Source organism: Castor canadensis, chromosome 2, assembly GCF_047511655.1.
Source record: "Castor canadensis chromosome 2, mCasCan1.hap1v2, whole genome shotgun sequence".
NCBI lineage: Eukaryota > Metazoa > Chordata > Mammalia > Rodentia > Castoridae > Castor > Castor canadensis.
The window spans coordinates 96,017,879-96,030,724 of NC_133387.1; the positions used below are offsets into that span (position 1 = coordinate 96,017,879).

Sequence of the window (12,846 nt, forward strand, 5' to 3'; positions counted from 1 at the left end):
TCACACATGCAGGATAAGTGGTGAGATTATGAGTAAATAAAATTCTACAACTCTCACTAAAACTTCCAAATTTAGAGGAAGGCAGTTCCAGAAGTGATGTAGACAGGGTGGGAAAATGGAAATGCCCATAATACCGGAAGTTCTAGCTTCACCACAGACCCATCCTGCCACCAAAAAAAAAAAAAAAAAAACCCACAAATTTTACCATGCTAGTATTTTTCTACAAAAAGAAAAGAGCAGGAAAGGATACAGACTATAAAAAATAGCATTTGAGGAGAAAACAGGCTAGAGGAGGAGCTGCCACATGAAGCCTCACACACTAACAATGGGCAAAAAAAAAAGGCTGGGAGGTAGAAATAGTTTCTGGGGAGAAACAGTCAAATGGGAGAACAAGTGGAATGAACTCGAGAAAACAAGATATTCACAAAGTCTGAGAGTATCTTCCCCCATCTTCCAAGATAATAGGTTACAGGTCATCCAGGTTCTATGAACTTCTGTTTAAAAATCATCCAGGTAGTGTGAACTTCACACAATTCAGATTATATGAGATTTGAAAAACTGCAGCAGAGAGGACTGAAATCAGATTCTCCAGTAAGGCTGCCACAGCCACAGATAACCTCTCCACCTCCCATGGCTTCTCCACTCCCCCACACACAGGTGACAAGCCAAGACACTGAACAAGATCCAGTCTTCAAATCAGTATGTCAGGAAAGAAAACAAATTCATCTCTGATCAGGTGGGAAAGAAACCAAGGAAAATTCACCAACACCATAAAAAAGCAGACTACCTAAGACAGAATTGGCCAGACTAAGCCTGAGCAAGGTAAACAGATTTGCCTGGCAAGCCCACAAAGTGCAGAAAAAAGGCAGGAAGAGAGGAATGGAGGATGACAATAATACAAAAGACAGATGGGGGAAGCACAGAACCAAGAATCAAATGAAAACATTTCACACTGCTGAGCAATTTAATTAAAATATGAATTAAATAAAGCAAGCACACACCAAAATAAGAGAGGCTGAAAAACTAAAACTGCATAATGAAAACCAAAACAATATCTAACACACATAACACATGCACAGCTTGTCTGGGTGTGTGTGTTGCAAAATTATAGCAGCTAAGGACTGATGTGTTAATAAAGGAAACATGGTTGTAGTAACATCTACCAAGTTTCAAATGGCATGTGGGTCATATGGCCAGTGGATCACAAGAGCCCTAATCATATATTATGGACAGATGTAAAGCAGATCTAAAATGACTGTCAGAGGCTACTAGCTATTCTCTGAAAGTCTCTCAAATTTCATGTGTTGAAGCTTAATCCCCATTATGGTGGCATTATGAGGACATTTGGGAAGACTAAGTTACTAAGGCTCTGCCTGCATGACTAGATTAGTGCCTTTATAAAAGGACTAGAGGGAAGCAGCTTAGGCCCTTCGCTTTTCTGTTCTTCACCACATAAGGACATCTACCATACTATCACTAAGAAATAAGTGATAGTACACCACTACATACTGAATCTGTTGGCACTTTGATCATGAACTTCCTAGCCTCTAGAACTATGAGAAACGAAAGACAGTTCTTTATCAATTACTCAGTCTCAGGTATTTTGTTTTAGCAGTACAAACAGACAAACACAGAACTATATATCAAGAAATCTCAAATTTCATAAAACAAGTCATTTACAAGCATTATTTCAAAATACAGAATGAAAAAAAGAACCTGAAAGGCAAAGTAGCAAGAATAGGCAGAGTGCTGACAAGGTCAGAATGATGTCACATACACTCCCCCTTCATACATATAGATACCATTCCAAAGACCCTGAGCTAAAATTGGGGCACACTTTATGTATAGTTCAAGAGGGCTTTCCTAGATTATAAGGGCTAAGGGTATGACTCATGTGGTAACATGCCTTCCTAGCAAGACTAAGTAAGGCCCTGAATTCAAATTCCAGTACCACCAAAAGAAAGAAAAATAAATAATAGAAAATGGTCATATCAAGCTCAATATGTTTTAAATATTCCCTTGAGAATACGATTACTTTCATAATAAAAATATATGCATTTTGTCCTGGTATGTTGGTACACACCTATAATTCCAGCACTCAGGAGACTAAGACTAGAGGATCATGAGTTTGAGGCCAGCCTAGGCTACATAGTGAGTTCCAGGCCAGACAGGGTTACATAGTAAGAACATCTCAAAAGCCAAAAAAAATATATATATATATGTATATTTTGGTGTGAGGAATTCTGGAAGTGAGGAAGAGATAAAGTGAAAATCATGCTCAACTTATTTTGCAAGTTTCAACTATTGAAAAAGAATTTGGGACATGATCCCAAATTTAAAATATGTATGCAAACCAGAACTAATATCATTATCTAGCAAGTACAAGGCCCTGAGTTCAACCTCCAGTGCCATCAAAAGAAATAAAAGTAAAAAGGAGTCAGAACTAAAAACATGACAAAGGTTGGGGATGTAACTCAGTAGCAGAGCTCTTACCTAGCATGTGTGAGCCCCTGGGTTCCATCACCAAGAGAGAAAAGGAGGGACAGAGGGAGGGACAGAGGGACGGACAGAGAAAGGAAGGAAGTCAGACAAAAGCTGGAGGTATAGGTCAAGTGGTCAAGCACCTGCCTAGCAAGCACAAGGCCCTAAGTTCAAACCCCATACCACCAAAACAAAAAACAAATGGGACTGCAAAGCACTGAACTGAACTGAATTATAGCAACTTTTTCAATCTGAACACATCACAGGACAGCACATGTCCTTTCACTGTTTTGCCCCTGAGTTCTCCAGTTCATATGCACCTCTCCAACACATTCTGCTGTCCTCTCCTAACAGATCTAAAACAGTGCCCCATGGAGGGTCTAAGAGAGAGAGAATTCAAATGTTCCCATGGACCTTTCCAGTCTTTTGGCCACCCAAATCCCATTCCATTCTCTTTTGTTAATATCATATTAACTAGGCCCTGTGTTGTTTACTTCTTCAAGCAAGCTGACTGTTAACCCAAAGCTAGCAGATGCCAACTGCAGTTTTTTATATCAATTGCTTTAAATATGGCAAAAACAGCATTTTTGTAGCCATTTGGACTTTTCCTGCTCTGCACACTCCACATATCTGCCAGTCATAACTAAGGCAACCCCAGGACTGTAGAGAGAGAGTCGCTGCTACCACTAGAAACACTCTGAGCCAGAGACAGCCCATCTTGCTCCTGAGCACTATCACCTACACAAGTAACCCCACCTCATTGCCCACCTCCCTATGTTGGTGACAGGAATCCTCCCTCACCTTCTAAGAGGGAATTTTCCTCTTACATGCAACCCTGACAATATAGCCGCCAAATAAAGCTCTCTGCATTCCACTATCATTTCATACTCATGTCTTCTTTCCTTGATCAGCTCTAAGATCCTCACCACAGCTAATTACTCACATTTAAATCTTTTTTTTTAACTTTTTTGGGGGGTGCTTGAGAGAGTCTCCCTATGTAGCCCAGGCTGGCCTGGAACTTTCAATCCTCCTGCCTCAGCCTCTGAGTGCTGGAATTACAGATGTGCACCACCATGCCCAGACTCTAACATATTTTTAATCATTTCAAACCTAATACCTAGTACATTTCCAAATATAACTGGCTTGTCTGTGCTTATGCAATTCACTCAATTTTGAGACCATCAATTTGTCAAGAGCATAAAAAGCAAGCATAAAGTAACATTTTAACAAAAACCCAGAGTCACATGTTCCTTCAAAAATACAGATTAGGAGCTGAATATGATGAAGCACACCTGTAATCCTAGCACTCGAGAGACTGAAGTAGGATGATGATGAGTTCAAAGATAGCCTAGACTATAGAGCAAATTGAAGGCTAGCCTAAGCTACAGAGCAAGATCCTGTCTCAAAAAACAAAAAAGGAAAAAACAGCTGATTATGTTTAAACTTTTAAAAAACATAAATTTTTAACTTCAAACATATCTCCCCTGCAATAACATTATTTATTTATGTATTTATTTATTTATATCATTCAGACTATACATTTTTAAGCTTTAATTTTTTTTGGATTTCCTTCACAACAAAAAAATGAAACTGAAAATGTAAATATATGACCCAGAAGTTACTTAACATATTTTCCATAACCTATGAAGAATCAAATTTACACACTTAAGAGTAGCCAAACCAACCATGCTCCTCTCTGACAAAAAAAAGGATTTTTCTGAATTGGGAAGGAGGTAAATTCACTGGAAGCCCAGAGAGGGAGAGTGTATAGTGTGGGTAATAGCACAAGCTTCCAGACGCAGATGGGCTGGGTTAGAATTCTTCCTTTGCCACTTCTTCCTATCGCTGAAGCAATTTTTTCAACCCAGAAAGCACTCAGAAGACTACCAGGTACAGGATAAGCACTGGGGAAGGAGGGGCACAGTGTGCCTCTAGAGACCTGCCACCTGCATCACCTGAAATGCTGTCAGGAGTCCAAGTCGGCTCCAGTTTCAGAAGTGGAAGAGCCAGACACTGCAGTTCTATCACCATCTTCTTATGATTTGAATGCAAGTTTAAGTTTGACAAGCATGGCCAGAAAGCACTTATACATTATATACTATGAAATGGCTTTATTATAATGAGTTTTTTTAAACACTCTGTCACTTTATTACTTTTTTGTAACTTGAATAAATAACTTTTTTTTTTTAAGTGAAAGGCAAAGCATTATTTGGGGCTCAAAATTTCCCCGTTAGTGATTTCTTACTATACCCTATTCAAAGACAGTACCAACTAAGAAAGTAGTAGAGGACTGCCATCTAGTGTGCCTCATTCTGATACACATGCAAAACAGACCCACGTTTGTTTAAAAGGATTCCAGGTTTCATTTTTGTCAATTCCTTTTTTGAAGCCCTAACTTTCCTTTTTTTTTTTTTTTTTAACATTCTCAATAGTATATGACAGTTATACAAGGGGTTTCACTGTCTAAGTTTCCTTTTTTACACTCTCATTGACTCTACAAACTTTTAAAATTACAAGAATTACTCACTTCCTCCCAGGAAGGCCCAAATTAAACATACTACAGACATCAGACTTAGAAAATGAATTCTTTTGAAATATGCATACCTTGAGAATGACTTTTATTTTCTTGTATTTTTGTAACTCATTTATATAGTATTCAAGGCAAAATCTACTTTAATATTAAGAAAAAAATATTTAACAGAGAATGATGGATGAATGGGGATGATTCAACTATAATAATCTGTAATAACTTGTATAAATGTCACAGAGTATCCCCAGAACAACAATAAAAATAAAGAAAAATTATTTTATAATCATCTGACTTAATAATTTCTACATTCTATGCTATAGAAATAATCAGAAATATAGGTAAAGTTTTATGTATAAAGACACTTCAGCAAAGAAAACTTAATTTTAATAGCTTCATAAAACACCCTAATTCAACGCATCAAAACTTAGTCATTCTCCTCTATCATTCAATTAGGTCACCTCTAATTTGTCATGCTACAAATAAACACATCTACATATATACAGAAGGAAGGTAAAGAGTACAGGAAGAAGAGGAAAATAAATAAATATACATGCAAAGTCATGCAGTTTTCCATCCATACTTTGGATCATTTCCAAATTTGTATTCCCATAAATTATATGATGGCATACAAAATCATTTTCATGGTTCTTAATCACCAGAATATTGTATAAGAGTATTTTGAAAAGAGTATTGTATTTTTATATGACGATGAGTAATGACTGAGAGTACAGATTCTTTGGTCACCTCTCTGACATCAGGTATGGCCAATTTTAACAGCTTTATTAAGTAAAACACGTCAGAATGGTGGCCTAGGGTTTTTCATGTACTTTTAAAATGTAGGTATAATTTGAGAGGTAAGAGAAGAAAAGTATCAGACAGGCACAAAGTTTCCTATTCTTTTCAAAACTAGTAACAATTATTGTTTGTAGGACAGGAAAATAACTTTTCCTCATCCATCCTGGGTTCATACCTGAAGTCCCTCAACAAAAGAGAGATTCACAGGAGAAAAACATACAATTTAATAAAACTTTTACATGACAGAAAGCCTTCACAGGAAATAAAGACCTGAAGAAACAACTTAACCTATGAATTGTTAGGCTAGGGTAGATGAAGAAACAGATGGTCATGGAAATGTGAAAGCACAAAGGGGATATGATTTAATGTTCATCAACAAGGCAACTCAGCAAGGCCTGCTTATTCAGATTCTTCTCTGTGACCCTTCATTTTCAGAGATAAGTATATTAGGGTATTCCTCCCCTTCATGTATAAGGAGCATACCTCTTGTGAGAATCTTACGACCTGCTTCATGGGAAAGTCTGAGTAATCATCCTTCTTCTACAGTATTCTTCAATATGTCAAGGTCCTGTGTGTATGTATATGTGTGTGTGTGCATGCGTGCTGCAAACTGAACTCTTGCACATGCTAAGCACACACTCAATACTGAGCCACATCCTAGCCCCAAGGTCATGGCTTCTAGGATACTATGTCCTGAACCCCATCACAATGCCTTGGAAGCCCTTTATAAAACCCAGTAAAGATGTTATTACACAAAGGTAAAGAATTCCTTTATTTTAACAGGGTTAACTTGATCTGATAATGAAATAAAAAGCATTATATAATCTATGTAAGTAACATTTGACATGTGATCTAAAGAATTGTCATGATGTTAACAAAAAATTCTTACTTTTAATTAGTCATAGTCCTTTTTTTCATACAGTAATTTTTTGGACTCCAGACAAATAGGATCTAGCAATTTACTTTTGGGGATCTGGAAAGCAAATAAAAAATAGGTAATTAAACAAGGGAGGCTAGGTTTGCCAATAGTGACAGCCATTAAAAAAAGAACAGTTCTAAAAGCTGAAGACAGGAGGAAGAACTTTACTAGCAAAAGCTGTCCCCTAAACTAAATGCTAGCTCTCTCCTCTCTTAATCTAACTATACACATTTCCCATATTCCTCAATCTAAGCATTCCTGTTACTCAAGTAATTCTGCAATCTAGCCATATATTTTGTTTCACATTATGATTGTCAATAAATATGTCCAAATTCATCTACTGTCTTTACCTCTATATATGAAACAAATGACTTCACAGAAGTGAAGGGTACTTCCAAAATGAAGTCATTTTCTCACGTAATTAAAGAAAAATCTAATATAGGTAAAATCCGTAATGTAACAGTTAAACAAAAGGCTCATAAAAACATAAACCCAAAAAGAGCTAAAATATCATAAAATTCCTAACCATATGTTCTTGCAGGTGCCACATGCACACATATGTGCCAGAAACAGTCATGAAATCACAGGGTATCACTACATGACTTCCTGTCCTAAACCCAGCAGTAGTGAGAGAGGCTGTAAATAAAACTTCTTGCTTAAACAGCAACAGTGTACACAAGAAAGCACCAAGACCTGAAGAAGTTCTGGGCGTGGGCAGGAACACTACAGGTAGCCCTTTTGCTAACTAGAAAAAGAAACACCCAAGTGGGAGGAACCCAGTTTCCCTGAACCAGTAGAGTCAGCCCTACCCATTAGTGGATTCCACATCAGTACATTCAAACAATCACATACAGAGAATATTCAGAAAAAAAAAAAAAAAAAGTTGCTTCTGTACTAAACACATACAGGCATACAGGCTTTTTTTCTGGTCGTTATTCCCTAAACATTTTATATTGTATGAGGTATTATAAGTCATCTAGAGATGATTTAAAGTATACAGAGAAAGCCATGAACATTTATGACATGTGGTACACGTCTGTAATCCCAGCACCCAGGAGGTAGAGGTAGGAGGATTGCGAGTTCAAAGCCAACCTGTGCTACATTGCCAGAACCTCTATAAATAAATAAACAAACAAATAAAGTACACAGAGGATCCCTGTGGGTTATATGAAAACACTACCTATTTTATACGAGGAGTTTGGCCATCTGCAGATTTTGGCTGGAGGGGAGTGACATCTCCTTCCAAAGCCCAAGGATACAAAGGATGATTGTACTGGTAAAGGTGGTAACTTTTTAAAATATAGAAAAGGCATCTCTTTCTCTAAAGTATATTCGTCAAGTCACAGAACATGGCTTGATAAACAGGATCAATTCCCCATTTGTCCCCTCTTTCAGCTGCTCTTGCGCAGAATCAGCCCTCAAGAACTCTCTGTTCACAGCAGACTTCTCAACAGAAACATTAAAAGCAAGAAGAGCGTGGGGTGAGATCTTCCGGGCACTGAATGAAAATAACTTCAACCCCGGGATACTCTACCCAGCAAAGCTATCATTCAAAATAGATGGAGCAATAAAAGTCTTCCATGATAAGCAGAAACTAAAACAATATGTGACCACAAAGCCACCATTACAAAAGATTCTGCAAGGGATCCTGCACACAGAAAGTGACACCCAACTTAACCATGAAAAGGCAGGCAGCACAAAACCACAGGATAAGAAAAAGCAAGACAGTAGAGAGTAACATCAAGTTAGGTACACACAATCAAACCTTCAAACAACTAAGACAACTAAATGGTAGGAATCACCACATACCTATCAGTACTAATGCTTAATGTTAATGGACTTAATTCACCCATCAAAAGACACCGTTTGACAAAATGGATTAAAAAAGTAGATCCAACAATTTGTTGCTTACAGGAGACTCATCTCACTGACAGAAATAAGCATATGCTTAGGATGAAAGGCTGGAAGAAGATTTACCAAGCCAATGGCCCCCGAAAACAAGCAGGAGCAGCAATACTTATCTCTGACAAAGTAGACTTCAAACCTACATTGATCAAACGAGATACAGAAGGACATTCCATACTAATAAAAGGGGAAATAGACCAAAAGGAAATAATAATCATCAATCTGTACGCACCCAATGTCAACGCACCCAATTTCATCAAACATACCCTGAAAGACCTAAAAGCATATATAAACGCCAACACAGTGGTTGTGGGAGACTTTAACACTCCATTATCATCAATAGATAGGTCATCCAAACAAAAACTCAATAAAGAAATCCAAGATCTAAAATATGCAATAGATCAAGTGAACCTAGTAGATGTCTACAGAACATTTCATCCAACCTCTACACAATATAAATTCTTCTCAGCAGCCCATGGAACCTTCTCCAAAATAGATCATATCCTAGGGCACAAAGCAAGCCTCAGCAAATATAAGAAAATAGAAATAATACCGTGCATACTATCTGACCACAATGCAGTAAAATTAGAACTCAACAACAAAAGTAAAGACAAAAAACATGCAAACAGCTGGAAACTAAATAACTCATTACTTAATGAAGAGTGGATCATCGATGCAATAAAAGAGGAAATTAAAAAGTTCCTGGAAGTCAATGAAAATGAAAACACAACCTACTGGAACCTATGGGACACAGCGAAGGCAGTCTTGAGAGGAAAGTTTATAGCCATGAGTGCATATATTAAAAAGATTGAAAGATCCCAAATCAATGACCTAATGATACATCTCAAACTCCTAGAAAAACAAGAACAAGAAAATCCCAAAACAAATAGAAGGAGAGAAATAATAAAAATAAGAGCTGAAATCAATGAAATAGAAACCAAAAAAACCATACAAAGAATTAATGAAACAAAAACTTGTTTCTTTGAAAAAATAAACAAGATCGATAGACCCCAGGCAAATCTGACTAAAATGAGGAGAGAAAAAACCCAATTTAGTAAAATCAGGAATGCAAAAGGGGAGATAACAACAAACACCATGGAAGTCCAGGAAATCATCAGAGACTACTTTGAGAACCTATATTCAAATAAATTTGAATATCTAAAAGAAATGGACAGATTTCTAGATACATATGATCATCCAAAACTGAACCAACAGGAAATTAATCACCTGAATAGACCTATAACACAAAAGGAAATTGAAGCAGCAATCAAGAATCTCCCGAAAAAGAAAAGTCCAGGACCTGATGGATTCTCTGCTGAATTCTATCAGACCTTTAAAGAAGAACTGATACCAACCCTCCTTAAACTGTTCCATGAAATAGAAAGGGAAGGAAAACTGCCAAACACATTTTATGAAGCCAGTATTACACTTATCCCAAAACCAGGCAAAGACACCTCCAAAAAGGAGAACTATAGGCCAATCTCCTTAATGAACATTGATGCAAAAATCCTCAACAAAATAATGGCAAACCAAATTCAACAGCACATCAAAAAGATTATTCACCACGACCAAGTAGGCTTCATCCCAGGGATGCAGGGGTGGTTCAACATACGAAAATCAATAAACGTAATAAACCACATTAACAGAAGCAAAGACAAAAAACACTTGATCATCGCAATAGATGCAGAAAAAGCCTTTGATAAGATCCAACATCATTTCATGATAAAAGCTCTAAGAAAACTAGGAATAGAAGGAAAGTTCCTCAACATTATAAAAGCTATATATGACAAACCTACAGCCATCATTATACTTAACAGAGAAAAATTAAAACCATTCCCTCTAAAATCAGGAACCAGACAAGGATGCACACTATCTCCACTCCTATTCAACACAGTACTGGAATTCCTAGCCAGAGCAATCAGGCAAGAAGAAGGAATAAAAGGAATACAAATAGGTAAAGAAACTGTCAAAATATCCCTATTTGCAGACGACATGATCCTATACCTTAAAGACCCAAAAAACTCTACTCAGAAGCTTCTAGACATCATCAACAGCTATAGCAAGGTAGCAGGATATAAAATCAACATAGAAAAATCATTAGCATTTCTATACACTAACAATGAGCAAATGAAAAAAGAATGTATGAAAACAATTCCATTTACAATAGCCTCAAACAAAATCAAATACCTAGGTGTAAACCTAACAAAAGATATGAAAGACCTCTACAAGGAAAACTATACACTTCTGAAGAAAGAGATTGAGGAAGACTATAGAAAGTGGACAGATCTCCCATGCTCATGGATTGGTAGAATCAACATAGTAAAAATGTCAATACTCCCAAAAGTAATCTACATGTTTAATGCAATTCCCATCAAAATTCCAATGACATTCATTAAAGAGATTGAAAAAGCTACTGTTAAATTTATATGGAAACACAAGAGGCCACGAATAGCCAAGGCAATACTCAGTCAAAAGAACAATGCAGGAGGTATCACAATACCTGACTTCAAACTATATTACAAAGCAGTAGCAATAAAAACAGCATGGTACTGGAACAAAAACAGACAGGAAGATCAGTGGAACAGAATAGAGGATCCAGATATGAACCACACAACTATAAGCAACTTATCTTTGACAAAGGGGCTAAAAATATACGATGGAGAAATAGCAGACTCTTCAACAAAAACTGAAGGGAAAACTGGTTAGCAGTCTGCAAAAAACTGAAACTAGATCCATGTATATCACCCTATACCAAGATTAACTCAAAATGGATCAAGGATCTTAATATCAGACCCCAGACTCTTAAGTTGATACAAGAAAGAGTAGGAAATACTCTGGAGTTAGTAGGTATAGGTAAGAACTTTCTCAATGAAACCCCAGCAGCACAGCAACTAAGAGATAGCATAGATAAATGGGACCTCATAAAACTAAAAAGCTTCTGTTCATCAAAAGAAATGGTCTCTAAACTGAAGAGAACACCCACAGAGTGGGAGAAAATATTTGCCAACTATACATCAGACAAAGGACTGATAACCAGAATATACAGGGAACTTAAAAAACTAAATTCTCCCAAAACTAATGAACCAATAAAGAAATGGGCACGTGAACTAAACAGAACTTTCTCAAAAGAAGAAATTCAAATGGCCAGAAAACACATGAAAAAATGCTCACCATCTCTAGCAATAAAGGAAATGCAAATTAAAACCACGCTAAGATTCCACCTCACCCCTGTTAGAATAGCCATCATCAGCAACACCACCAACAACAGGTGTTGGCGAGGATGCAGGGAAAAAGGAACCCTCTTACACTGTTGGTGGGAATGTAGACTAGTACAACCACTCTGGAAAAAAATTTGGAGGCTACTTAAAAAGCTGGACATTGATCTACCATTTGATCCAGCAATACCACTCTTGGGGATATATCCAAAAGACTGTTACTCCAGAGGCACCTGCACATCCATGTTTATTGCGGCACTATTCACAATAGCCAAGTTATAGAAACAGCCAAGATGCCCCAACACTGACGAATGGATTAAGAAAATGTGGTATCTATACACAATGGAATTTTATGCAGCCATGAAGAAGAACAAAATGTTATCATTCGCTGGTAAATGGATGGAATTGGAGAACATCATTCTGAATGAGGTTAGCCTGGCCCAAAAGACCAAAAATCGTATGTTCTCCCTCATATGTGGACATTAGATCAAGGGCAAACACAACAAGGGGATTGGACTATGAGCACATGATAAAAGCGAGAGCACACAAGGGAGGGGTGAGGATAGGTAAAACACCTAAAAAACTAGCTAGCATTTGTTGCCCTTAACGCAGAGAAACTAAAGCAGATACCTTAAAGCAACTGAGGCCAATAGGAAAAGGGAAACAGGTACTAGAGAAAAGGTTAGTTCAAGAAGAATTAACCTAGAAGGTAACACCCACGCACAGGAAATCAATGTGAGTCAATGCCCTGTATAGCTATCCTTATCTCAACCAGCAAAAACCCTTCTTCCTTCCTATTATTGCTTATACTTCTCTACAACAAAATTAGAAATAAGGGCAAAATAGTTTCTGCTGGGTATTGAGGGGGGGAGAGAGGGAGGGGGTGGAGTGGGTGGTAAGGGAGGGGGTGGGGGCAGGGGGGAGAAATGACCCAAGCCTTGTATGCACATATGAATAATAAAAGAAAAATGAAAAAAAAAAAAAAAAAGAACTCTCTATAG

General features: G+C 37.3%; 1 protein-coding gene across 15 annotated transcripts in view; it reads right to left on the reverse strand.

Moving 5' to 3' along the window:
* Positions 1–12,846, reverse strand: part of Bbs9 (Bardet-Biedl syndrome 9) — a 481,139-nt gene that overhangs the window by 422,710 nt on the left and 45,583 nt on the right. The window contains exon 2 of one of the 15 annotated variants that reach the window (XM_074065323.1): positions 6,696–6,779. The exons of the other annotated variants lie outside the window; for them this stretch is intronic. The gene's annotated coding sequence lies outside the window, so the exon portion shown is untranslated. The remainder of the gene's footprint in view (positions 1–6,695; positions 6,780–12,846) is intronic. 15 annotated transcript variants of the gene reach the window in all.